The sequence below is a fragment of the Nilaparvata lugens genome, chromosome 3 (genome assembly GCF_014356525.2).
Source record: "Nilaparvata lugens isolate BPH chromosome 3, ASM1435652v1, whole genome shotgun sequence".
Taxonomy (NCBI): Eukaryota; Metazoa; Arthropoda; class Insecta; order Hemiptera; family Delphacidae; genus Nilaparvata; species Nilaparvata lugens.
In genome coordinates this window covers 18567305-18593271 of record NC_052506.1, presented here as the reverse complement: position 1 = coordinate 18593271, position 25967 = coordinate 18567305, and the positions used below count along the sequence as shown (strand labels likewise).

The window sequence follows — 25967 nt, the reverse complement described above, 5'->3', positions numbered from 1 at the left end:
ATTCCGATTTGATTATTAAAAAAAAAAACATGATCTTGAACGTGAAATCAGGAAGTACAAACTCACTGAAATACTTCAAAATTCATCATTTATTCAAATCATCACAATCTGTTCAATGTGGAAACAAAATACAATTTACTACAATTGGTAGTTGATTTATTACACTGATTTTCTCCATTAGTAGACCTACGCAGCTTTTATTACATCTTTGGTTTGCCTCAAGGTACCGTGCTATCTCCAATACTATTTCTGCTTTATGTAAATGATCTTTTAAAACTGAAACTAGACTGTGGTAAACTGGTGTCTTTTGCCGATGACACAGCTATAATTTTTTCGCAAAAAAACTGGAAAGATGCTTTCAGGGTTGCTGAAGGTGAAATGTCTAAAATTCAAAAATGGCTGGAACTAAATACATTGAGCTTGAATGTACAGAAAACTAAATATATTTCATTTTCAGCAAATGCAGCTGGAAAGCCTGATAGAAACTTAAAAATAAAACTTCACTTAAAGTGCACAAACAAGGACCTCTGCAGTTGTCCAAGTATTGTAAATGTATGTAATTTAAAGTATTTAGGAATAATTATTGATGAATGCTTGAAGTGGCAGCCCCATACTGCTTTTATAACTAAAAAACTTAAATATATTTCATATAAATTTTACCAAATAAATAAAATATTAGAACTGAAAGATTTAAAAACCGTGTATTTTGCATTGGTGCAATCCATTTTAGAATATGGGATAGTAATCTGGGGTGGAGCTTTTGACACTCATGTAAATAATTTATTCACCCAAAAATATATTATTAAAACAATATTAAATAAACATAGACTTTATTCAACAAATCTATTATTTCACGAATTCACGAATGTCAAACGATGTTGTTTCTATTTGCTGTCCCTTTCTAACTAGGAATAACGAAGCTACTGTTGTTTTCTATCTCTTTTTCACATGGAATAACGAAGCTGTTGTTGATGAAACAGTGGAAAGTAGTTGGCAAACAAGGAATCAGCGACTGACTGGACATCCTTTTATTGTTGTTGTTTTCCGCTCATCTGGGAACAACTGCTATAGTAGGCCTACTCTGTCTGGCTTGTATGAGTGAAACTTGGCTCACTGCTGGGTCGTTCCAGTTATTTCAAGGCGAGAAGATAGCCGAAGAATGCATCAGGTAATGGATGGCAGGAGAATGCATAAGGCAAGAGGATGGCAGGAGAATGCATAAGGACTTGGGGTAAGAAGCACATGAATAAATATAATACGATTCACCTACAGAAGTATGATAACTTTATTCAAGTCAGATTCGATTTTTGCAATAATCACATGGCATGGTACATCGTTGCAGAGACTGAGAGCGAGATTCAGGTTTTGAAAATTAAGAACATAGAATGAAAATGATAGGAATAGCGTAATGTAAAATAGGAAGTGTCAAGAAGGATACATTTTACAGAAATAGATAGGCGAAGAACGAAGGAAAATGGATGACACTATGAATATGAGGAAAGTGAAGTTTATGATCAATAATATATTAGAAAAAAATCGAAAGAAGAGAACGCTGGATGGGATAAAATAGTTGCAATTATTTTAACAGGTGAAAAAGACTGTGATACATCAAGGTAATATTCTAAGACGCGTACAGGCTTATAAGCCACAAACACGCGCATTTCACGTTTCATCAACTGATTTTATGCTTATTATAGCTGTATTTGTAGAGACACAGTATAAGGCACTGATATAATAAGCATAGCATCAGCAGATCAATAGCCAAGCGCATGTTGGTGGCGCATGAGTCTGTACGCACATCTAGATCTAGAAAAGCAAGACAGATTACCGGATTATTACCAATCGATAGACTCTTATAGAGAGTTGAACTTGAAGAGTTATACAAAAATGTTATGTACCCATATCCTGAGAGTGAGGAGAACGAACTTGAATTCAAATTAAATGAAAAGATAATCTAAACTGACGAGATATTGGAGAGAGATAGTAAAACAACTAGAAGAAGATGAAAAAATTCGATGAATATGGAAAGTTTGGTTCCATCAGAGCAGAAGATCACACTGCTCAGTGGGCTCCATTTCTTTTCCATTGCAAGAAGTTAGTTAGTTCTCCTCAGTACCGTGCTAATGACCTGTTCCCATGTAGATGCTGGAACCTACTTTTGTGCGCAATGAAAGAAGTCTCTCGTCGTATTTCTCTTTCCACGCCTTTCATTAACAGTCCGATAACTGGCCATAATGAATGAATGAATGAGCTCAGACGTGTTTTGAAGAGTAGAAATGTTTGATTCGTACAAGTGATAAATAAGAGCTCTGTAATCCTCAACATCGTTGGATTTGAGGTTCATTCTCAATATTTAAAATTAATGATAATGAATGTCTGACTGGAATATCTCGGAAATTAATTGAAATGCTTTGAAGGTCCACGCTCTGGAATAAAACAGATTCAATATTTATCATTATTCAATCAATTTAAATGAGCTTTATTGAGTTGCTATCATATTCTACTTGGATACTAAATGTGTATTTAAGATCGTGGATTGTGCTTAAGCAATTACTACCGTAGTAGCAGGATTGATAAGAAGCGTAGATTCTCTTACTTCCAATACAACAAGTATTGCAAAAAGAAAAATGTCAGTCTTATATTCTCAACGTCTTATCACTTCTGGAATAAAAAATAATAGAAAAATTTTACCCACTTATAGTCAACTTCTTGTTTAATTTGAATTCAGATGAATTTTACTATTGAAATAATCAAATCAAATAGTTTTATTTATTTATTTTTTAAACCTTGTACTATTAACTCTCTCAAATTTAGATCACATAAAAACGTTCGAAATAGGGTTATGTATTTTATGTTCATTGTTTTTAGATTTTGCAAACGCCCACCTTAAATTTGAATGATGCAGCAAAGAAAAAGTAAAACTTATTGGCCCACTGACTGAGAAGATAAAATGGAACAGAATCTGTTGTGAGAGAAGACAGTTCCATACCATAGAAAGTGGCTTGATTAATTTAGCATTGTTCCCGTACGCAGACTGCTCATTATCAACAATGGGAATTACTTTCAAGGAGAGGCCAAAAACGTTTACACTGGTCACTGACTATCACTTTGAATGCCCTAATCCATTAATTAAATTCATCAACTCACAACCACTGCGTGTGAATGAACATAAACTCTGTAATTCAATTATATGAGTTTTAGCTGCCTGCACTAGTCAGATCCACAGAACAAATTGCAATCTACATAGAAAACAGTATCTTGATAATTTAAGAACCTCGGCACTTTTTTGAGGGCAACAGTTTTACATCGGAATTTTTTGACTTGAGTTAAGAAATTTTGTTGACTTGTTTTTTAGAAATCAGTCACAGTGATTTTCACATTGAGATTGTAATCAATCACTCAATCATAGTTGTAACTATTTCTAACAATAAAAATGGTCTAAAAAAGAGTAAAATACGTTATATTGATAACATTGAGATTGAAACATCAGGAAAGCGTCTCATTCTCGGTAAAATTCATTATTAGAAGCAATCCCTGCTAAATAGCAGCTATGAGCTTCAAGATACCAACACACTGTAAAACAATACTGTAAGTTGATATTGGTTTTGGGATGTATTTGTTTGTTTATTTATCTTTGAATAAAGGATAAAGAATATGTCATCATCATCAGCATCATCCCTTCCAGTGACCTTCTCCCAACATAAGGTCTCATTGAAATTGGCCCTGGAATAGGATGTTTTCCCTAAGAACAAAGGCTCTTGTGGGCAATAAACCATAGTAGGAGAATATTTCGTCAGTTGACCTGTATTTTCCTCATTGTCATACATCTTCACATCTCTTCCACCTCATTAATGCTGCTCAATATCTACTTACTACGAATCAATTGAACGTTTTCTACACACCTAATTACATGGTGATAGGAATATGAGGATATCTATGTCCAATGATTGATGATCACTTTCTGCTAAATGCTTCTACAAGGTATCTGCCGAATTGTTCAATTCCAGATTGGATTGAATGAATGATTTTGAGATTGTAATAAATAAGCAGATTCTCAAAACTGTTTTCAGAGTTGATACTATACAAACTTGTAAGTGATACACCTCAGATTGATAGGCCTCCTATATTTCTAGATCGAGTGAGAGTGTACTAGAAATTGATCACAAGAAAGCAATTGAAACTAAGTAGTTTCTCAATAATGTTTTAATGAATGAGAATTTCTAAATTTGATTTTATTAAAGTTTAAGAAACTACTTGGCGAAGTACACCTTCAAAGTTGGATGAGGATAATCCAAGTATTCTTGCCAGGGGTGTTGCCCACTTCTGTTCAAGGCTTGTGCGTGAGAAATGAGACGAATGATGATGATGATGATGATAATGAGAGAGATGAGTGATGGATCTACAACTTTAGGTGTTTGAACCACTGGGAAGCGATTTCTAAACACATAAATTATATTTAGAGGTGTCCTTAAGTAATCATCCTTTCAAAGGGAGTAGAAGGAGCGTGAACTTATCTAATCGATAGTTTATCAGCGCGAACACAGGGACAACCGCTCCTCAAGTATTTCAAGTACCCCGACTGTTTCCCAAGTTGACGCTGTACAATACTTGCAACTGATAAGCCACCTCCACATCCAGAGAGCGATGAGGATGATTCAAGTATTGAAAACTGTTTGCAGTGTTGATGCCATGCAAACATTGCAATCGACTGGCGGCAACCAATTCCTCGTGCAGGTGCAACAATTGCAATGACGATGACGGGCGAACCGTTTGAGTGTGACGCACGCAACGCTCGACTGCTCTGTGGGCTGCTGTGGCATGTCACTGTGGGCCTGTGGCCCGCTCTCAACGCGGAAATTGAACGGAAGCTACGTCCCCACAGGGCTATGCCTACCGTCTGTGTCCTGTGCCTTTTCTAACCAACAGTCAACAACTGATGCTTCTCAGTCTATCAATTCTTCATAATATTAAAGAAATTTATAGATTCTATGTTGATGATAATATATTATAAACTTGTCAATCATCTAGTCAAGAGTCAGAAACTGTTTCTGACTCTATCAATCCTACATAGTATTGGAAGTTATAGATTCAATTATGATGATGATAATATACACAGTTTACAAAATTAAAAAATTCTGCATGTTGTGATTGTTTATTCAATGAAAAAATACCTTTTAATAAAATACAGATGATTGTTTAACAAAAGCATCTATTCATGCTAATTTCCCAATTTTATAATCTAAGAAGAAGAAGGATTCTTGATTTTTAATGATGTTATTACTGTAAAAGCATGAAAGCTACACTAACTGCTATGCCATTCATTCACACTATGAAGAATAAAAGCATCGTTTTAGTATTAATACTCCATTGTAGGCTGGATAAAGATGATATTTTATCTTAGTGCCAAGCTAGTTTTTGACTCTACGATCTAGGTAACTGGATACAATACTGTATTGAATACATTTTCAGAAATATGCATTATTCTTGAAAATTGTGCATTCGACATGAGAAGAAATTCTTCAAAACTCCATTATGCTTTAGTTGCATGAACCTTTTTCGATCTATGTAATAACATAGGCATAGATAATAATCGTTTACTCATTCGACTGTGATCCCGACATGATGTACCTAAGTTCACTATTGTACAATCGAGATTAGAACTCTCATGATCTGATGAGAACCCACAAGTTTCGCTTTTTACTGCACTGAAATGTGAAATAACTATAATACTGACGATAAAGATGGGCAAAGTAGTTGCACGGTTATAGTTGCATGCATTGTAGCCGATTATAGGGCACTGGCATGATCGGTGAGATAGAAATGGATTTTTTATTGTTATGGACGGAGAGACGCGTTGGCCCGGGCATTCTGGCTCAAATGCTTCTCCCGGTTGATGACCTCTGCCATTAAATAACACTTACCTTGCTAAAACAAGTCAGCAGTTCAATCTCGCGACCTATAACCGTCGCTGAGTACACACCCGAAGCCTATAACCATGCCTATAAGCGCCTATACACTTATCATAATGAGGAACGTAGGCTCGCTCCCCGATCGCTAATGATTGCCAGAAATTTATGTAATGCTCGTCATTATCTTGATGTTCAGTTCATTAGTAATTCTTATCGGCCTTTACTGTCAGTTGCAATCAACGCGGTCCATGTTGACATTCTAATCAACATCATTTTTGATTGATTATCGAGTTTGTTCGAGCTAATGGACGTCATTTGATTGAAGAAATAAATTGGGCCTCTTGAAACTCATCACTGAGATGGGTGTGAATTATATTGAGAGATTGGAATCTGGGATGAATTTTCCAAGATATGAACACGTCAGAATAGTCCGAATCACCTTAAACAGTGACAACACCAATGGTTTACATACAAGATTCGATGATCTGAGGAATATGTCAGAGCAACACTTTTCATTTAGGCTATTTATTTTCGGTTCTAGAATGACATAGATTCTAAAACCAATAAGTTATATGAATCGGGAATAGACAAAACAACCAAAACAAAAACAACAACAACAGTATTTCAAATACAGCTCAACAGGTACCATGGAGATTGGGTAGATTATTTGATCTCTTAATTGATCTTGATGGGTAAACGAAGAACTGAATGCACGGTAATGCCGGCCAAACAAGAGTATGAAATATAAGTTTGGCCTAAGTATTAATAATGATTCTAGTAACATGTTTATAAGTTTTCGAATAAAGAATACCTACTTATCCAAAATGTGTGTTTGAATATGAGCTTCTATCACACCGGTAGCAGTGTAGTATACCGGTAGTATAAATACTAAACAATACTCGTATATAATCAAATCAAATCATCGTTTATTGTCATAAAACATACAATATGTTGAGAAAATCGTCATTGTTCATTAAAAAAATTGAAAAGTTGAAGAACTTAACTATCACAGTTATACCGCGTTGATCACAAGTGACAGTATAGGCCGATGAGAATTAGTATAAGACTTCTGGTAAACTCAAGTAGTGTAATGTGAGGCACCAAAAGTGGCAATGAGGTCTCTATGAGTCCCTATGGGAGACACTATGAAGTCTCAAGTTATAGGTAGAAATGTACCATCGTCAATCTAGAGAGTAATGTTTGACGATAGTAACTCATAAAATTTCTGAAAGGAGGATTTAGAAATATTATATCATTCCAGTATTGTCCAATTCAACATTCTGAACACGCAATAATTTAGACGACAATCGTTAGAACAGAATACTTTCACTGTTCCAGGAAGGCATAGGAATTGAAAACGGTATCGTTCATTCGAGGAGTTGTTTATCTACTGTCATAAATGGTAGGAAAATGAGGTTTTGGATTTGAATGTTGAGTGCTGACTGACTGTATTTGGAATTCAAATTTAGTTAGAAAGTACCGTCTGTACCTTTCACTCTTTGATAACGTGACGGTTTTTCGAGATGTTGAGTAACCCACGATTTTCTTCAACGTTCCAGTAGGAAATCAAGTGAGCACTTTAACGACTTGCCACCAGGTGTTTCCTGGTTGTAAAAGATGTGATAATGTCCATCAAATCCGATGATCGTTGTGCTGCTATGATCCCTCACTGATAATTTGTCCAATTACGCGCGCTATGATCGCTGCAAAATGTCGATGATAAAACAGCCTGCAATTGAATTCTCAAATTATTCGTTCAATTGATTCACACTGACGAAGCCTTTCCATTAAACTGAGATGAAGACGATCAAGATAGATTTTGTACAATTGATTGCCAGTGAAATAAGATAGAAGGGAAATAAGTCATGTAGGAAGTAATAAAAATGAGTGAAAAAAATACTATCCCTGAGAATATACAAGCTCCAAAATACAATAAATATGCTCCCACACAATTCTCATAAAAAAGGTGGTTCATTGAGTAAAATTCAAGAGAGGAATGTTACACCTATAGTATTACCAGGATCTCAATTTATGTATGGGAAACTTACACGAATTTTACTGGAAATAATAATTTCAATTCAATCACTCTATCGCTCTACACTTCTTCTACTATCGTTTCCATTTCATAAATCAGGAGCAATTGAAAACAGTAATATGAATTCAAATATTCTTAATCACTAAAAATAACTGTTACAAAACAAAGCAGAGTCAGTCAGTTTTTCTAACCCTCCAACTCCTTCATCAAATTACCTTCTTGATTGAGAATTCTCTATTGAAATTTGAGACTAAAATGTTTTTTTTTTAAACAATCAAATTGAGCATTTCATCAAATATCTCAAGGTAAGATTAATATTTAATCAATTGATAATATTATTACACATTTTAACAATGTCATCGCACAGCTCATATTCAAATTTATCAGCCAAGAGTTTCAATAATTTCAATCGGATAAAATACTAAATAATCTCTAGTTATAGTACTGGTTGATAATCCTCTTCAAATAATAATTATGTGATCAAATTATAATTTGCTCTGGGAATTCCACTCAGCATTTCACGACCCAAACTTTGTTGATTCACTTATCAACACGTTCAGCTACAAAGTGATTGAGTGGGCAAATGAATTCATCGATCGTCAGTGAGCCGAATCGTCTTTTTTCCGAAAAACGTGTGCGGAACTCCCACGTATGTTAGGTAACTGCAAATGGGAACGCACCGTGTCGTGATCGTCAATCGAATACCGAAAAAGAAAAGCAATTACTGCTCGTTCCGAAATTGAAATGAGGTAACAGTATTCGTGCGATTTATCAGAAACACCCGCCGTGCGGAGGTTGTCTCTCCATATGCGAAACAGCAAATATCTCACAAAATTTAACTCTTTTACTCGTTTTCATCTTCATCAGAGTTTGTCTTTATTAGCTTTATTCCAGCTGAGACTTGATCAACGAGTTCACAAGTAGGCCATCTCGTCCCTCGTCCATGTGTGTGAGTGTTTGGCAAGTTTATGATCATCCTTTTCTTACTTGTTTATCATTATCATCCTTTTAAGGTGCTTGCTTACCTGCTTATGAAAAGCTAACAATGTTTACACCAACGAAAGAGTCTCAATTGCACCGTCTGTCTGCATACTTGCACAGATAAAGAGCTTTACTTGATTGAACAATCTCTCACGCTCTTCAATCAAAACAAGAATGCAATTTCGCTTGAAAAATCTATTTAGATATATAAATAAATGAGAAATTGCATTTGTCCAAATGCTAAAAAATTAATTGTTATTATTAAACGAAAAACTGAGTGAATTTGAAGTATTTTTCGTTCAATAATAGTTACTAATTGATTTATCACTACTTAATATATTATTGCCGTTTTTGGGAAATATTTTTTGAAATTGAATAAGATTCATGCCAACCACAAGTCCTATTTTATCACCTACATCTATGCAGATATCACTTTCATGCTCTTTAGTTCCATTGTTATAATCCAACAAACATGTTATTACGCACATAACTTACAGTGTTTTTTAATATGATAGGTTTGCCTTATTCAATTTCATTATGATTAATAATTTCATCATATTCGTCAAATTCTCGTCGGATTCAAAAAAACTTAGAACACGTTGGTTTGATGCAATAATGAATATTGAATAATATTGTAATACTCTGACTTCTTCAGAGTTAAAAAAAATCCTTAAATTCCTTGGATTTCATCCTCTGGTTCTTCTTTGTGAGTCGATATACTTTATCTATTTGGGTATAGACCTCCTCAACGATATCCGATATGAATTCCTTACATAATATAATCTACATCCTCTGGAATTTGATACCACATGATCAAGTTCCTCTGCAACGAAGACAACATGATTTGAGACATTTTTCGATCGTCTCTTTCCAGAGGGGTTCGAAGTTTGAAGACACCCAAGCAGCTTGAATTTTAAACGTCAATTTATTTGCATTCTTTATTATATTTTCGAGTCATTTTCTATTGAAATTAGCTCGAAACTTGTTCGAAGATAGAAGAAGAGCCTTAAATTCATTAGTGATTATGTCTTCAAAATCAACTATTTAATGATATTTAAAGCTTCATATCCGTTGATTATGTAACATATTCATGAGCGCAAATTGCATTGGATTAAAGGAAGTAAGCGATTTATAGATAATAGTATCACACTTGACAGAGGTTTTATGTTGCAAAAAGTGTACTTCCTTGAACCTTCCAACTTCAAGTTGAACCGTATAAATAAGGAAGTCATCTGGTTAACGTGGAATAGGAGCATTATCCTGGATAAGTCAGTAGCAGTTTTAATGAGACCGATTTTCAATTCACAGCAAGTTGTTAATTCTTTTTTCTCCAACTAGCAGGCAATTCTATTCTTTTCTTCCGTTAAGGTGAAAAAAGTCGATAAGTTGTACGTGCAAGTGCACTGAAGATGGAAAGTAGGCACTTCCACTTGCTGTCAAGTGGATAAATGGTGAAATAGATGAAGAGGTAAGTAGAAAAGAAGAGGATAGAGATGGAATAAGTGAAGAATAAATAGAAATAAATGGGTAGACAAGTTCAATTGACCTCGCTTCCACTTTTTCCGGACGTTGACATAGGACGCAAGTTGAACTAGTGCCTTATAAGGGACAATCAATGAAAAGTCCTGAAGAAATAGTTATATGGGGAAGGTAAGAAAGAAAGCAGATCGACTATTATAATTATCATAGGTGAAGTTCAAGTTTCCATTGTTTTCAATTGAATCGTCAGCTTTAAACTTGGAAATGTGATTTTAACCTTCTTTCACCAACTACAATAATTACAGCCAATGAATCTATTAGAAACCACCTCAATCTACTCCTACTTGACTTTTCAAGAGGACTCGTATTCGAAAGGGTGGAGATGATTCAATATAATCATTATTTTTTTTCAGATCAGCCCCTTCATATGGTGATTTTCCATGTTCACAGTTAGAGGATAATAATTTGAATAATATTCGCCATATAATTTGCATGTTTTGATCTTGATAATGTAGATTTGTGATAGTGAAGAAAAACTTCATTCACATTTCCGTTCAATTCATGTATAAATGGTCACTATGTATTTATGTTCATGTTCACTGATTCTTAGCTTGCCGAAAATCGGCTGGCTCCTTCCCCAAGCTCGAGCTTGCTCTTCTGGGGAAGTAGTTTTCAATACTTGATTTTGTACATTAATTTGATTATTGCATTATATATTGTGGAGTTTATTAATTTATTTTGTAGTTTATAAGGAATAAATAAATGAAAAAAATTTTGAAATGTGTACTGTACCTTCTGGAATCTGATACAGACAACCAAATAGATGAGACCATAAACAAGACAAAACATACATTCATGTATGTTTATACCACCTTTGTTTAGAAAGAGATAATCTTAATATAGTGGAGAAATCATCAGTTTATAAGAGTTTCCAACAATCAAGGCAATGCAGAATTGAACGGAGATGGGAAATAGTGTTTTCCATCACAGAGCTAAACAAACTGTAGAAAGCAGAAGCCAATACTGAAGTTCAAGTGTTGATCATGCTTCACAGGCATTAACCAATATCATCCCAAAAACATAATCCGATTTTGCTGGACCTCGGGATACTGGAGAAGGTGTTGAAATGTTAATTCTAATATACCGTTTTCCAGCTGAAAGTAATAACTGGGTTGCAGCTAATGATATAGTACCAAGGCTATGATTGATGAAATTAGAATCAATAATAGAGTGCTGCATTACTATTTCATTCTGGAAATCCATCACCTATAAATCATCACGAATATATCATTATTGGTTTCTCGTAGTATCAGCGAATCACATCACAACCGCGATTGTGCCTGTTATACCAGAGAAATACTGCAGTATTGCATGAGAAATCATGCGGAAACACAACTGAACTGCAATATTGTTTCTCGTTTTGGCTGACCAAAAATGAAATCGTCTTGCTCGAATAGAAATCTAATAGGTCAGTGAATCTCTCTCTCGCTCATTCCCATTGGCTAGCTTTGAGCACGTAGAAGTGGATGACGCGAAAACCTATTGGCTCAAGACCATAAATCAGACAACCGCTTACTTTTTTCTTGTAGAATCATCGATGGATTTCTCTCCTTCATCCACCGCGAAAATTCAACACTCCAGAAAGCTTATTAGGCCTACACAGGTTGCGGTTTGACATCGATTTTCAATGCCGATCTAACTGATCATTGGATTTTGGTTGGGTTTCACCAGAGGGCATTTTCTAGTATTGTATCTGCAACATCACCTTCGAGAGAAGTCTTACATGAGAAAGTATTATTCTAAGATTTCTGTGAATCTTTAGATGCATGAATTTTGTTCTTGAAACGCTGTTTAAAATAATGAAAACTATGTTTTTCCGTCATAGAAAAATGTGAAGTTTTGATGATAAAACTCGAGAGCTAGTGAAATTAGTTATACAACACTAATCGAATAACAAAGTCTAATAACTAATCTACAACACAAGTAATAGCTATTTGTTGTGAACAAAGTTTTTCCGACATAGAAAAATGTGAAGTTTTGATGATAAAACTCGAGAGCTAGTGAAATTAGTGCTACATCACTAATCGAATGACAAAGTCTAATAGCTACTCTACAACTACTCTACTTTTCTATGGTACTTGTTGTGAGGAGAAAATATCCAATTTAAAGAAAGGGAAAGAAAAATGTGACATCATAATAGTGCATGTTTTCTGGCTTCCAATTTATCAAGTTTTTTAAAATTTACCAATTTGTTAATGCAATTCCAAGTGTAATAATTCATCTTTCTACCTTTCTGATTAATCAAATTTAAAGAGATTAAAAACATTTACTATAAAACATACTAGATAAATTCGTACAAAACTTTTAGTAGAATACATACTTTCGTATTATATAACTGGAAAGTGAATTTTCATGATTATTATAACAAATGATCATTTATACTATTTTACTATAAGAATTAGGGAAAAAACAGTTTTGGTTTCAGCATCCTTTTTATTTTCTTCCAAAAATGTATTGTATGGTGTGATTGTGTGAATGGAATAAATATGAAATATAATTTTGAAAAATCATATTCTACCTACAGGAGAGAGGACACCGTGAATGTCAATTGACTTCATCGAAATTTCAAACCATTCTTGAATTGAGTAGTCTACTTCAATGAAATAATGATACCTGAAACCTGAGTTATTCATAGTTCTCAGCCAAGAAATATTCTTATACCTATTATTATCCTTATCATTCTCATTTTTCTTATTGAAAAAAGCAAAAACAAAATGAAGAAGACACTTTAGAAATCATGTTGTCTGTGATCAGTCATTTTCGAATGAGAATTGATGGTTGACATGGTTTTTTGAATAGCACATTTTTCAATAAAGTACATTACTTCTAACGCCTGCTGAGATGATGGAATATTGCTTCCAATTTGATAGAAAATTACACATTATCTATCTCTTATTATTATGTTTGTTCTTTAACTATTATACTGCTCATTAACTATCACTCAATCTTCTTCTTCATTTTTTCATTTCTTTTCCATAAATTTATATTTTAGCTCCAGGGCTTATTAATGCTTGGGAACGCGATTCGAAGCTGCAACTGAATTAAATTGAATCCATCATCACCTCTCTTGAAATCAACACTACGCTATTTCGATTCTAGGTTAACTCGAATTATTATTAATTTTTATCTGTCAGGCCTTCTTACAGTCTGTACTCTCAGAAAACTTTCTGGCGCCAAAAGAGAAAAATGATGAGGCATTAAATCACACCTCCTACTTGTAGCCCTCTTCTGACGGTGATGGAAATTTTCCCGTTATGATAAAAAAATGTCATAGAACGGGAACATGTTAGTGCAGCACTACTGACCGTAGTGAGAAGGAAAACGAGTGAATCCTTGAGGAAATGACATCTAAAAGGGCGCAAGAGAGAAAGAATAACAGTAGGAGAGAAGGGAGAGTGAGAGAGATGGAAGAGAATATGCCAGAGTGGAAGAAACGATTTCCTGTGAGGATTAGTTCCCGTAGTTACGCGTTTTGCTACCGCATAACTGATATTTGATTACTATTCTATCTACCTGTAATTGAGAACAATGGATTTCAAGTTTTCGAGGCTAGATAGATTTGGTAACGACCCAATTCTTGAAGCCTACTGACTTTTGTTGGAAAAGTTTTACATTCCTCATCAAAGTTCAACTCTTCTCAACTTTTGAACGCGTAAAGATTCAGAAGTTCTATTAGCAATGGAAATCAAAAGATATTGTGATTTCATTTGAGCATAGAGGGGTAGAGAGGACTGAGAGCTGAGAGGACATTTGGTTGAGTGTATTGATTGAGTACTTTATTTATGTATATTACAATATACTGACTTATACACTTATTCATTTATTTATTCATTTATTCGTGGACAGAATCACAAATCATATAAATATGATTAGGAAGGAACAACAGGCTTGGCCCAAATTTATTCCATTCCCAAATTTTGATAAATTGATAAAATGTCCAAAAAATATGTTATGTTTCTACTGTAAAACGTTCAAGTTCAATTTTCGTCTTATATACAATAGCTTACAATACAGCAAAATTTATTATAGATGAATTTACATAATATAGACTAAGAAAATAATTATTGAACTGTATATGATATGAAAAAGCAATTTGTAATATAATAACTATAGATAATTATATTGTTATGCATCTACATAAATTGGCGGAGCTTTGGACATATCAATGTCCATTCTTCGGAAAGAATATAAAAAAATATCCTTCCCACTAACTCTCTACCAGAACGTTAATTTCATTAATAATTAAACTAAGGGTTTATTTATTTATTGGCTGGGGTAATCAACTTTCAGTAATATACGGCAGTATGCAGTGGATAATTAAAATAACATGAGTTTATATAATATATATATATATATACAATTTATTCTATAACAGGTTAATAGGTTTGTATTGGTGGGATGGGTGAGGGATGGTTGTCATGTGATCGTTCTAGGGCCGGACAGTTTCAGTAATTTGTTCCAAAAGATGTTTTTTTTAAGTCAGGATGAGAGAATGAGTGAGGACTGAAAAGTCCCAACCTATATTTCAATTATGGAACCTCGTAATACGAGGTTTTGCCATGAACCGTATATGCGTCATACCATGAAATATGACTAGCAACCGAAACGTAGAAGAGACTAAAAACATGTAATTTGTAGCAATGAGTAGATTGAAAAGTAATAGAAGACTTTTCGAAGGCTGGTTGGAAGTTACTGTTTGCAAGTCCGATGCCAAAAAAATATCAAGTCCATGATTATACAAAATAAGCTATCATTATATTATTAGTTAGCTCTTCAACTTCTTAATTATTAACATCACTTACTGCTCATTTTTCAATGATACATTCATTGGATTATGATATAGTAATCGGTTCGCTAGATAAATCAAATGGAATTATAGAACTACCAGACCGTTTCTGAGAGGAAGTATTAATTGTGAGCGGCTAATAGCAATGCAAATCCAGTTATCAACCTTTATCCAGCAATGCTGGCCTCTGCTCTAATCCTGCATTAAACTCCCTATAAGAAGAAAGGCACGACAGACCTGTCATGATGACATTCATTCTCGAACATCTTTGTTTTGGTCATGATTGAAAACACTTTCCTTGCCACGTTTTCCACTTTCACTTTTCCATTGTTTATTCATTATCAACGAATTTCGGTTTGATTAATTAGAATAATAACAACAACGTAATTGACATCAAAGAAATCGAAAGTGGCTAGTGGCTACTGTTGTGACAACTGAGCCAAGATTACGACATTTCGAACAGTATTAGCGGTCTATTGAATCACAATCTTCATTTTAAGAGGTGGTACGGGATAGACGATAATTCGATTTTTTTAAAGCACAATCGTCAATAAGCTCACTTCATCCTCAGATCTAAGCTACAGATTCTTGTCTGTGCTTCTCTTGAGCTGTTCTTCAGAAATACTGATATAATGGAAACATCCTATGCAATTTTGGTACTCACTTTCTCTTTAACCTTCAGGTGGTCGCGCCCTTCTCAATCACTCGAGCAGTCGCGTGTTGTATTTTGTACAACATCCAATTTTCCAAGTGTCATGTACTCTACTGTCAAAACATATCAATTAATTGTATAATTACTTTTTCCATCTTCTTGGATTATTTTACGCCTATGAACATTTGGATGATTACCATTTCATAGCCCAATAAGGTACATCAAGCAAAGCCTTCTATTCTGTGTTATTGGTTCTTTTACAGTCCCCGTATACAGTCTTTCCCTATCTTATGCACTGTCGTGACTAAATGGCACCTAAAGACTGAACCATTGCTCGGTTGATACTGCAACTCAGTAGAGTGATGGGGGGAAAGTTTTGGAATGCATAGGTGACTCATTCACTGACACAACCCCAATCAATAGTTTTGTGCAGCGAAAAAACTGACACTGTTGTACTTTTTACAACAGCGCGACTGCCGGAAGGTTAAAGGAACTCATTGTAAGAGACAGAATAGGTTTTTGGCAAACTTGTAAAGATCATTGTTAAGGTTTTTCCAGTTATTACAAATAAGAGTGAGAAAAATTTAAAAAGTACAAACTGGATCCCTATTGTAAACTGAAGCTTTTACTACCCATATAGTGCATTTAAATATCCAAGATGTTGACCCTTTAATTATATAAATTTCTAGTTCAATTTTAACAATGACCATTCGTTCATGAATGAGTCATACTCTTAATTAAAAAATTTCAATATTGATTTTCCCTCCCTTTTCCACGGTTTCATAAATTTTAACTGAGAAGGTTTGTGTCTTGTTTTGAATTAAGACGTCATGGTCGTCATGGTTATTTTTTAGGGTTAAGTGACTTATTTAATCTTAATGATTAGATGATGATGACTGACGCTGATGGCTGATGATAGACGCTGATGGCTGACTATATTTTTCCCCAAGAACTTTTAACATTGATTCGTTTGATGTAGAATAACAGTGAAGATATTCCAATGATCGAACCGGTAGATGGTGTATTATTAAGATAATAATTGTTTACATGATTTCCATGAGTATATGTTGTTGATTGTTCACATGGAATACGTATGTTTTGTACTTTATTTTTATTCTTACAATGAAATTAGTACAATAATTTTGAGCATCATCTTACGATAATCAGTTATTTATCTCAAGTCTGAGCTAGAGATCGAACAGTTCCATCAAACATAACTTTCCCACCAAATTCCCACAGTGCGAAGTCGAATCATCATCAATGAGATGATGCATGATGCAGTTCAACATGGAACACGATCCTTGATATTCAAAATAGACCGATCCGATGTGATGTGAATGAACATCAGCGACCATGAGAATTTACAAATCAAATACTGCTACATCAATGACCGTTGAACGACGATGCAAATAATCTAATGCACAGTATAAACAGTTGAAGCCAAATATTTGAGAGCTGAGTAAAACAAAGGGCTAGCCGGCATGGAAACGGAAACGAGGGGAAACGAGCCGGAAGCGAACAAACAACTGGAACATGATGAAACCGGTTTGACCTTGACTGTACTTTCTAGTAAAGCGCGCAATGTCCAAGCCAACAACACACTGCCACTGCCTGCCACAACACATGGAAGAAGCCATCTAATTGACTTTTTACTACAAGATCTGGGTCTGCTTTTTTCGGTCATGTGCAAAAAAACTTGCAGAGTTCGTGGTTGAGAGGAATTCCATAGCGTTTAGAATGTTGGTGAAGTCTGCTCTTGCGGAAAGATTTGGCATGCATCAAGTTTGAGCATCAAGAAAGCTGAGAACACTGCTACAATAACGTCAAACTATCTAAGGGCCCTATGCTGGCCCACTACGTTTACTTGTAGATATGGTTGCAGTTATCATAATGTGTTCCATACAGGGTTCAAACGAACAGCTGACATTTCTCCGTTTAAACCGAGTATAATATGCATAAGTGCCTAAATAAATAATGTTTATGATATTTCAGTGTCTGTTAATTTTTTCGAATAAAATAATTGTACATTTCTCATGAAATTTTAGAATCATCAGTATTACGAATACTTTTTTAATTTTTTTATTATTATACCGAACAACTTTCTGTGTTATTGTGAAATGGCAGACATCAATATTGGATGAAAAACTCACTGTTTAACCGAATTGAGTATCTCAAATTGTTTTACCGAATATATGCGTGTTTATTTCATTGGAAACATACGACTAGGTACTGTAGTGCGTTTTTTAACGGCTTCACACATGTAGAGTGAATCTTGTACTGAGTCAATGGTGTAGCGGCTATAAATTTTGTAATTGCGTGTGTGGACGCTGAGTGTACACCAGACTGATTGATTCACTACAAGATTCAATACAATTGTCGGAATCGCGGGAGGCCTAAACGCTCGCTCACCCTTGATTCTTCTAATGACAAATTGTATTGTGATGAAATTTTTATAAGTAGTGTAGCGATCGCTAAACACTGAAGACGGATACCTTAAAATTATTACCTGTGAAGAATGAGCATACAAAATCATACAGGTCGAGCAAAAATCCCGATGTAGATAATTTACGGGACTGCGTCTCTAATAAGTTCTGAAGGATTAAAATACGGTATTTGGACCAAATATCGTTCAGAATATATTTCGAGAACAGAGTCTTGTCGGGATTTAAGCTCTATTGTAGGAATTTATATGATCTATGGCTGCCTCTGCTGTACAATTGATGCATTCGCTCCTAAGTCGAGGTAGGTAACAGATAAAAGCTGATATATGAGCAGGTAAGGACAAAGAATAAATATCTTGATCTGACCCCACTCGCTACATCCACTTAGACCTGTTCCAATATCCAGCTTAATTAAATTATTAATAAATTAATATTCTTGTACAATTTTTATTAGGTTTGAGATTATTATAATTAATTTCTGCCATTTTATCAATAATATAATTTCATGCTATGACCTATTTAGTTACAATAAGACCTGACATATAATATAATTTCTTAAATAATAAATAATTTCAACGATAACACATACATTTTATTTTTTTTTTATTTGAAATTCTTGATCCTTTATGGATAGTTTTGATTTTTTGAGATGGTATTATATCTTACGTGAAGCCAGCGTGACATTTGACAATACTTTGAATCAGTCAGCTGCGTTCGAACTGTTTTTAAAAACATCTGATCGATAGTAAACAAAGTGTAACCTCAAAATCAGTGAGCGATTCATAAATAATTTGTGCTTTATTCGCAAAATAATTATAATTTTATTGAATAATTTTCCTAGAAAAATATTCAGTACAGAACGGTACTCTTATCTAATATACAGTTATTGATAAGTAAGCTTTATCGCTCGGTCGCTAACTATTCCTTTAGCAAATTCCTTCATTTTAAAAGGTAGTCACAATTTTTCTCTCTTTTCATGAGATCTATTTGAAAGATTCATCACAGTACGGAGGCGAGTACAGCCTCTAGTAAGATGCTGACATTGCAGGAGAGATAATTTTAATTAAGCTTACCAGTACAAAGCATTCATTCCTTGAAATTGAATCCGTCATGCAACTATACGCCTAAGAGCATACACGTACTGTACCTTTAAAATGGTTTGAAAAGAGAAGGAACGAGCACAAATCATCACACTCTGAAATTAATATAGATTTCTATGCTCGAAATAGAAGGTAAGGTCACACATCCCTCTTACAGACAGCATACATAATTATGCACAGAAACGAATCATCGTCGTGATTTCATTACACTAACAGACGATTTTCGTCCACCTCCACGGTTACTTCCAGCACATCTCACTGAAATGTCTGGTTTTCATCGGAGACGAGCCAATTGCTTCCCGCTTTGCTCGTCTGATTGCCGATTTCATATTGGAAGTCAATTGGAATGTGAACGGGGCCTGTCGAAATGTCCGCCTGTCAGTCCGTCATAGTCGCTTGATAACAAGGTCAGATCAATGAAGCCAGCAGCAACAATTGAACAGGTAGTTACTTGTTGGTGTAGGTACCGTTGCAGTGCAGCAATCACGTCGCTCTGATGAGAGCAGAGCACCTCCTTCGATTTCGATGCTGTGCGATGCTTCTCATCAAGATGGCTTCCTTCAACAACACTTTCAGCTGTGCCAGAATTGAGAACATCATCATTTGCCTCAACGATTATTCCAATACTGTTTCATAGTCAATAAGGCATTTTATCAAACAAAGAATATTTCCTTTGTGTATATTTCTGTGTTCTTGTGGGTGTAGGCATGTAACACTGCAATCCCATTTCAACTCATATTTGGTTACGATGAGGAAGTCATGAACCCAAGTGCATGATTTTTGGACACATTAAATTATCACAGAATAATTTTCATTCTCATCAAATTCTTTTAATTTAATTAATTTGATTAGTTGATAAGTAACGAAACATCCACTAATATTTCACTAATTATCACTGTACTTTGAACATTTTTGTGTATGAGAACTAGTAGCTAAGCAAAATCTATGATTCACACTCGTTATGATGATGGTTGAGACAATAAGTTGGGACACTATTGGTGGAGTTTTGCACCAATAGTATAGAATAGATTGGGAACTTTTTCTTTGGTTAATGAGAATGGTAAAAAACTGCATCAACCCGACATGGTACGATGGAAATTGAATATTGAATTCTCAAGGTACGGCATTATTGTGAATAGTTCCCTTCCATTACATTATGATAATTATTTCCATATAGTTTCAGTCTAAACGAACAAACCCGAGTGAAGACGAAGTGTTTAAACCACCAGTCACCAAATTTAGTCTCTAAATATGAAGGTATGTGAGAGCAACGGTTGGGTATCGATCTAAAAATAACAATGATCGTTTGTCGATTGTTCTGAATGCCACGAAGATATTGAAGAAGAATAGAGGAATGGAAGGAAACGGCGGGGGATCGAGTGTAGCAATAATTGAAGGCCCGCCATTTTTGCTGGTGAAGCCTTTCACTGATCGCCGCTGGTGATGCTGGTGATTCCAGGGTATATTATATACTTGACTATATAGTTGCAACTACAGAGCTGCTCCCTGGCCGCTGTTATTAATGTGTACCTTCTCGTTTGACCCGAATACCTTTGCTTGTTTGGTCCATGGCACATCTCCACCTGCTTAACCGCCCGCATCCTCACTCACTCACTCTCCATCAATCTCATTTCACTCTCTCCTTTTCGCTCTCTCGCGCCTTCAAATATGCACAATCCTGTCTCTTTCACTGAAATGCAAGTTCAGTTCAGAATCAGGTTTCAAAACAATAACGATTATGCTTCTGCATTCCTGGCATCGGACCCACCTGTTTTGTCTCTCCGCTAATTATTTATTTCTGTAGAACTTATCACGCCGCGGATTGTCCACCATGCACCACCCAAGTGGAGCACTCACGACTGCGCCGCCGTGAAAGTCAAAATGTAGGTGAACTGTGCTAATCGTTCACTAGTTGAGCGGTGATGAATTTGTGATGGATCTGTTCATTTTCATCACATAAAAATTTAAGGGGATGCGAGGGCACTAAGAAAGAGACTGAGAGCATTTTCACTGAACTGAGAGATAATTTTAATTAAGCTTACCAGTACAAAGCATTCATTCCTTGAAATTGAATCCGTCATGCAACTATACGCCTAAGAGCATACACGTACTGTACCTTTAAAATGGTTTGAAAAGAGAAGGAACGAGCACAAACCATCACACTCTGAAATTAATATAGATTTATATGCTCGAAATAGAAGGTAAGGTCACACATCCCTCTTACAGACAGCATACATAATTATGCACAGAAACGAATCATCGTCGTGATTTCATTACACTAACAGACGATTTTCGTCCACCTCCACGGTTACTTCCAGCACATCTCACTGAAATGTCTGATTTTTATCGGAGACGAGCCAATTGCTTCCCGCTTTGCTCGTCTGATTGCCGATTTCATATTGGAAGTCAATTGGAATGTGAACGGGGCCTGTCGAAATGTCCGCCTGTCAGTCCGTCATAGTCGCTTGATAACAAGGTCAGATCAATGAAGCCAGCAGCAACAATTGAACAGGTAGTTACTTGTTGGTGTACCGTTGCAGTGCAGCAATCACGTCGCTCTGATGAGAGCAGAGCACCTCCTTCGATTTCGATGCTGTGCGATGCTTCTCATCAAGATGGCATCCTTCAACAACATTTTCAGCTGTGCCAGAATTGAGAACATCAACATTTGCCTCTACGATTATTCCAATACTGTTTCATAGTCAATAAGGCATTTTATCAAACAAAGAATATTTCCTTTGTGTATATTTCTGTGTTCTTGTGGGTGTAGGCATGTAACACTGCAATCCCATTTCAACTCATATTTGGTTACGATGAGGAAGTCATGAACCCAAGTGCATGATTTTTGGACACATTAAATTATCACAGAATAATTTTCATTCTCATCAAATTCTTTTAATTTAATTAATTTGATTAGTTGATAAGTAACGAAACATCCACTAATATTTCACTAATTATCACTGTACTTTGAACATTTTTGTGTATGAGAACTAGTAGCTAAGCAAAATCTATGATTCACACTCGTTATGATGATGGTTGAGACAATAAGTTGGGACACTATTGGTGGAGTTTTGCACCAATAGTATAGAATAGATTGGGAACTTTTTCTTTGGTTAATGAGAATGGTAAAAAACTGCATCAACCCGACATGGTACGATGGAAATTGAATATTGAATTCTCAAGGTACGGCATTATTGTGAATAGTTCCCTTCCATTACATTATGATAATTATTTCCATATAGTTTCAGTCTAAACGAACAAACCCGAGTGGTGTTTAAACCACCAGTCACCAAATTTAGTCTCTAAATATGAAGGTATGTGAGAGCAACGGTTGGGTATCGATCTAAAAATAACAATGATCGTTTGTCGATTGTTCTGAATGCCACGAAGATATTGAAGAAGAATAGAGGAATGGAAGGAAACGGCGGGGGATCGAGTGTAGCAATAATTGAAGGCCCGCCATTTTTGCTGGTGAAGCCTTTCACTGATCGCCGCTGGTGATGCTGGTGATTCCAGGGTATATTATATACTTGACTATATAGTTGCAACTACAGAGCTGCTCCCTGGCCGCTGTTATTAATGTGTACCTTCTCGTTTGACCCGAATACCTTTGCTTGTTTGGTCCATGGCACATCTCCACCTGCTTAACCGCCCGCATCCTCACTCACTCACTCTCCATCAATCTCATTTCACTCTCTCCTTTTCGCTCTCTCGCGCCTTCAAATATGCACAATCCTGTCTCTTTCACTGAAATGCAAGTTCAGTTCAGAATCAGGTTTCAAAACAATAACGATTATGCTTCTGCATTCCTGGCATCGGACCCACCTGTTTTGTCTCTCCGCTAATTATTTATTTCTGTAGAACTTATCACGCCGCGGATTGTCCACCATGCACCACCCAAGTGGAGCACTCACGACTGCGCCGCCGTGAAAGTCAAAATGTAGGTGAACTGTGCTAATCGTTCACTAGTTGAGCGGTGATGAATTTGTGATGGATCTGTTCATTTTCATCACATAAAAATTTAAGGGGATGCGAGGGCACTAAGAAAGAGACTGAGAGCATTTTCACTGAACTGAGAGACCATATTAGTTTATCGAATTTTCAATTGGAGTATAGTGAATTGTGGAATTTGCATGTAATATCGACCACAATGATTCCAATTCTATGGAAATAGTTGATATATTCTGTAAAATTGTGAATATAATCGATTGAAATTTGGTTCAAATGCTCAAAAATCAAATAAAAAATCTGGTGTGGTACACTCACACAACTTTCCTTGCTCATATTTGAAACTACGATCAGACGTCTGTCAGTATATGTGTATATATAATTGTTTTCAGAGTACTTTTTCTTTGTGTGGATTGTAAAATTCGATTATTTTTTTTCAGTCGTCATTTTTTTTAAAGTCGTCAAAACATTTGTTCTACAGATGAAATATCTCGACTATGTGTTCTTTTTATGAACTGCGCTACCTACCTACCTCATGTACGAGAAGGAGGTTACTAAGTCCATTTCCCAAGGATGGGGTGGACCCTCCATTGGTTTCCCAGAAAGGAGACTTATGCCAGTTGATAGAGCTGATAAATAACTATACAGGGTATGAATTTGAAAAAAATCGGTCAAGTTATTTTTGAGAAAATCGTGAAAAACATGGTTTTTTAGCAATTATCCGCCATTTTTCTCAAGAATATTACGGAGCTCCTGCAATTTTCCCAGAAAAAAAACACATGTCATTTGATAGAGCTTATGAATAGCTTATGAATATCCATGGTATAAATTTGAAGAAAATCGTTAGAGCCGTTTTTGTGAAAACCGTGAAAAACATGGTTTTTTAGTCACTATCCGCCATTTTTCTCAAGAATATTACAGAGCTCATGGAATTTTCCCAGAAATGAGACTCATGCCAGTTGATAGTGCTTATGAATATCTATATATGGTATGAATTTGAAGAAAATCGTTAGAGCCGTTTTCGAGAAAACCGTGAAAAACATGGATTTTTAGTCATTATCCGCCATTTTTCTCAAGAATATTACGGAGCTCCCGAAATTTCCCTAGAAATGAGACCTACGCCAGTTGATAGGGCTTGTAAATAGCTATCCATGGTATAAATTTGGAAAAAATCGTTTGAGCCGTTTCCGATAAAAACGTGAAAAACATGGTTTTTTAGTAATTATCCGCCATCTTGGATTGAATTTTATTGAATTTCTTATTGTCGGATCCTCAAGGTATAAGGACCTTAAGTTAAAAATTTCAAGTCAATCGGTTAGTTAGGAATGGAGTTATCGTTTTCACAGACATACACACATACACACACACACACACACACACACACACACCACACACACACACACACACACACACACACACACACACACACACATACACACACACACATACACACACACACACAGACCAACACCCAAAAATCATGTTTTTGGACTCAAGGGACCTTGAAACGTATAGAAAACATGAAATTAGGGTACCTTAAATTTTTTTGGAAAGCAATACTTTCCTTACCTATGATAATAGGGCAAGGAAAGTAAAAACAGAAAAACGTTCCAGAAGAGGATGACAAAACTCTACAGAAAATTATTGCTTGATATTCTCATTAAGGGAATTTTCCATTTGAGAATTATTTTTGAGATGTTATTAATATTTAATTTGGCTCAGTATACCCATTACATAAATATAGCAATGAGGTTTAACGTGTTCATCTATTACATGAAATAATCTACTATGTCAGAAAGCTTTTCTCTACGTAGAATATTGTATTCTACAATCAATATAGTATTATACAATAATCTACATATGAGTGGCCTTAGTCGATTGGTTTAGATGCTGGCTTTGTAAATAACAGGACGGGGTTCGAATCCCGGCCCAGGCAAGAAAAACTCTCATGTTTCGGATGGACAAGTTAAGGCATCAGTCCCGGCTGCCTGAAAAAAAGTCGTTAGGCCATTTCAGAGACCCTGAAATTTATAGGGACGACCTGAAAACTCTGACACCAGACCTGAGCCAGCCAGGTCACTCGGCAATATTATTTATTATTATCTACGTATCTTTCCTAGCTTCAAAACACAAACATTCACACAATATCAATCAGCCAACCAGACACTATTTTTTTCAACGTTGGCTCTGACCTTAGACCTTGTGTAGGCTAGTATTGTTACTGGAGTTTCATTATCAGAACAGAACCCATAACACTCCAATCTGGCAGCAGACAATGTATTCGAAACGTTATGAATTAGGAACTACATTACTCCCAACCACTTTCCTTTCTGGCTTTGACTTACTGTTTGAACACTAATGTTTTCCAAGCTCATCCACCTCCGGCGAAATCGATTTTTAACAGTCCATCAGTTATCGTTTCTCCGGACATGTTTCTTATAAACATTCAACTAGTTGCCTGCATGAAATCAAACAGAGTTGACAGCGAAATTCGGTTATGTATTGAAGAGCGAGCATCGTAATAACCGGGAGAAAGCTTTCGGGGAAGGACGGCACATCTGACAACCCTAGACGTT

General features: G+C 35.5%; 1 protein-coding gene across 1 annotated transcript in view; it reads right to left on the bottom strand.

Annotated features, from left to right (window-relative positions):
- The window catches only part of LOC111055635 (PDZ domain-containing protein 7), a 124604-nt gene that overhangs the window by 78178 nt on the left and 20459 nt on the right, over positions 1 to 25967 (bottom strand). The window lies entirely within an intron of this gene.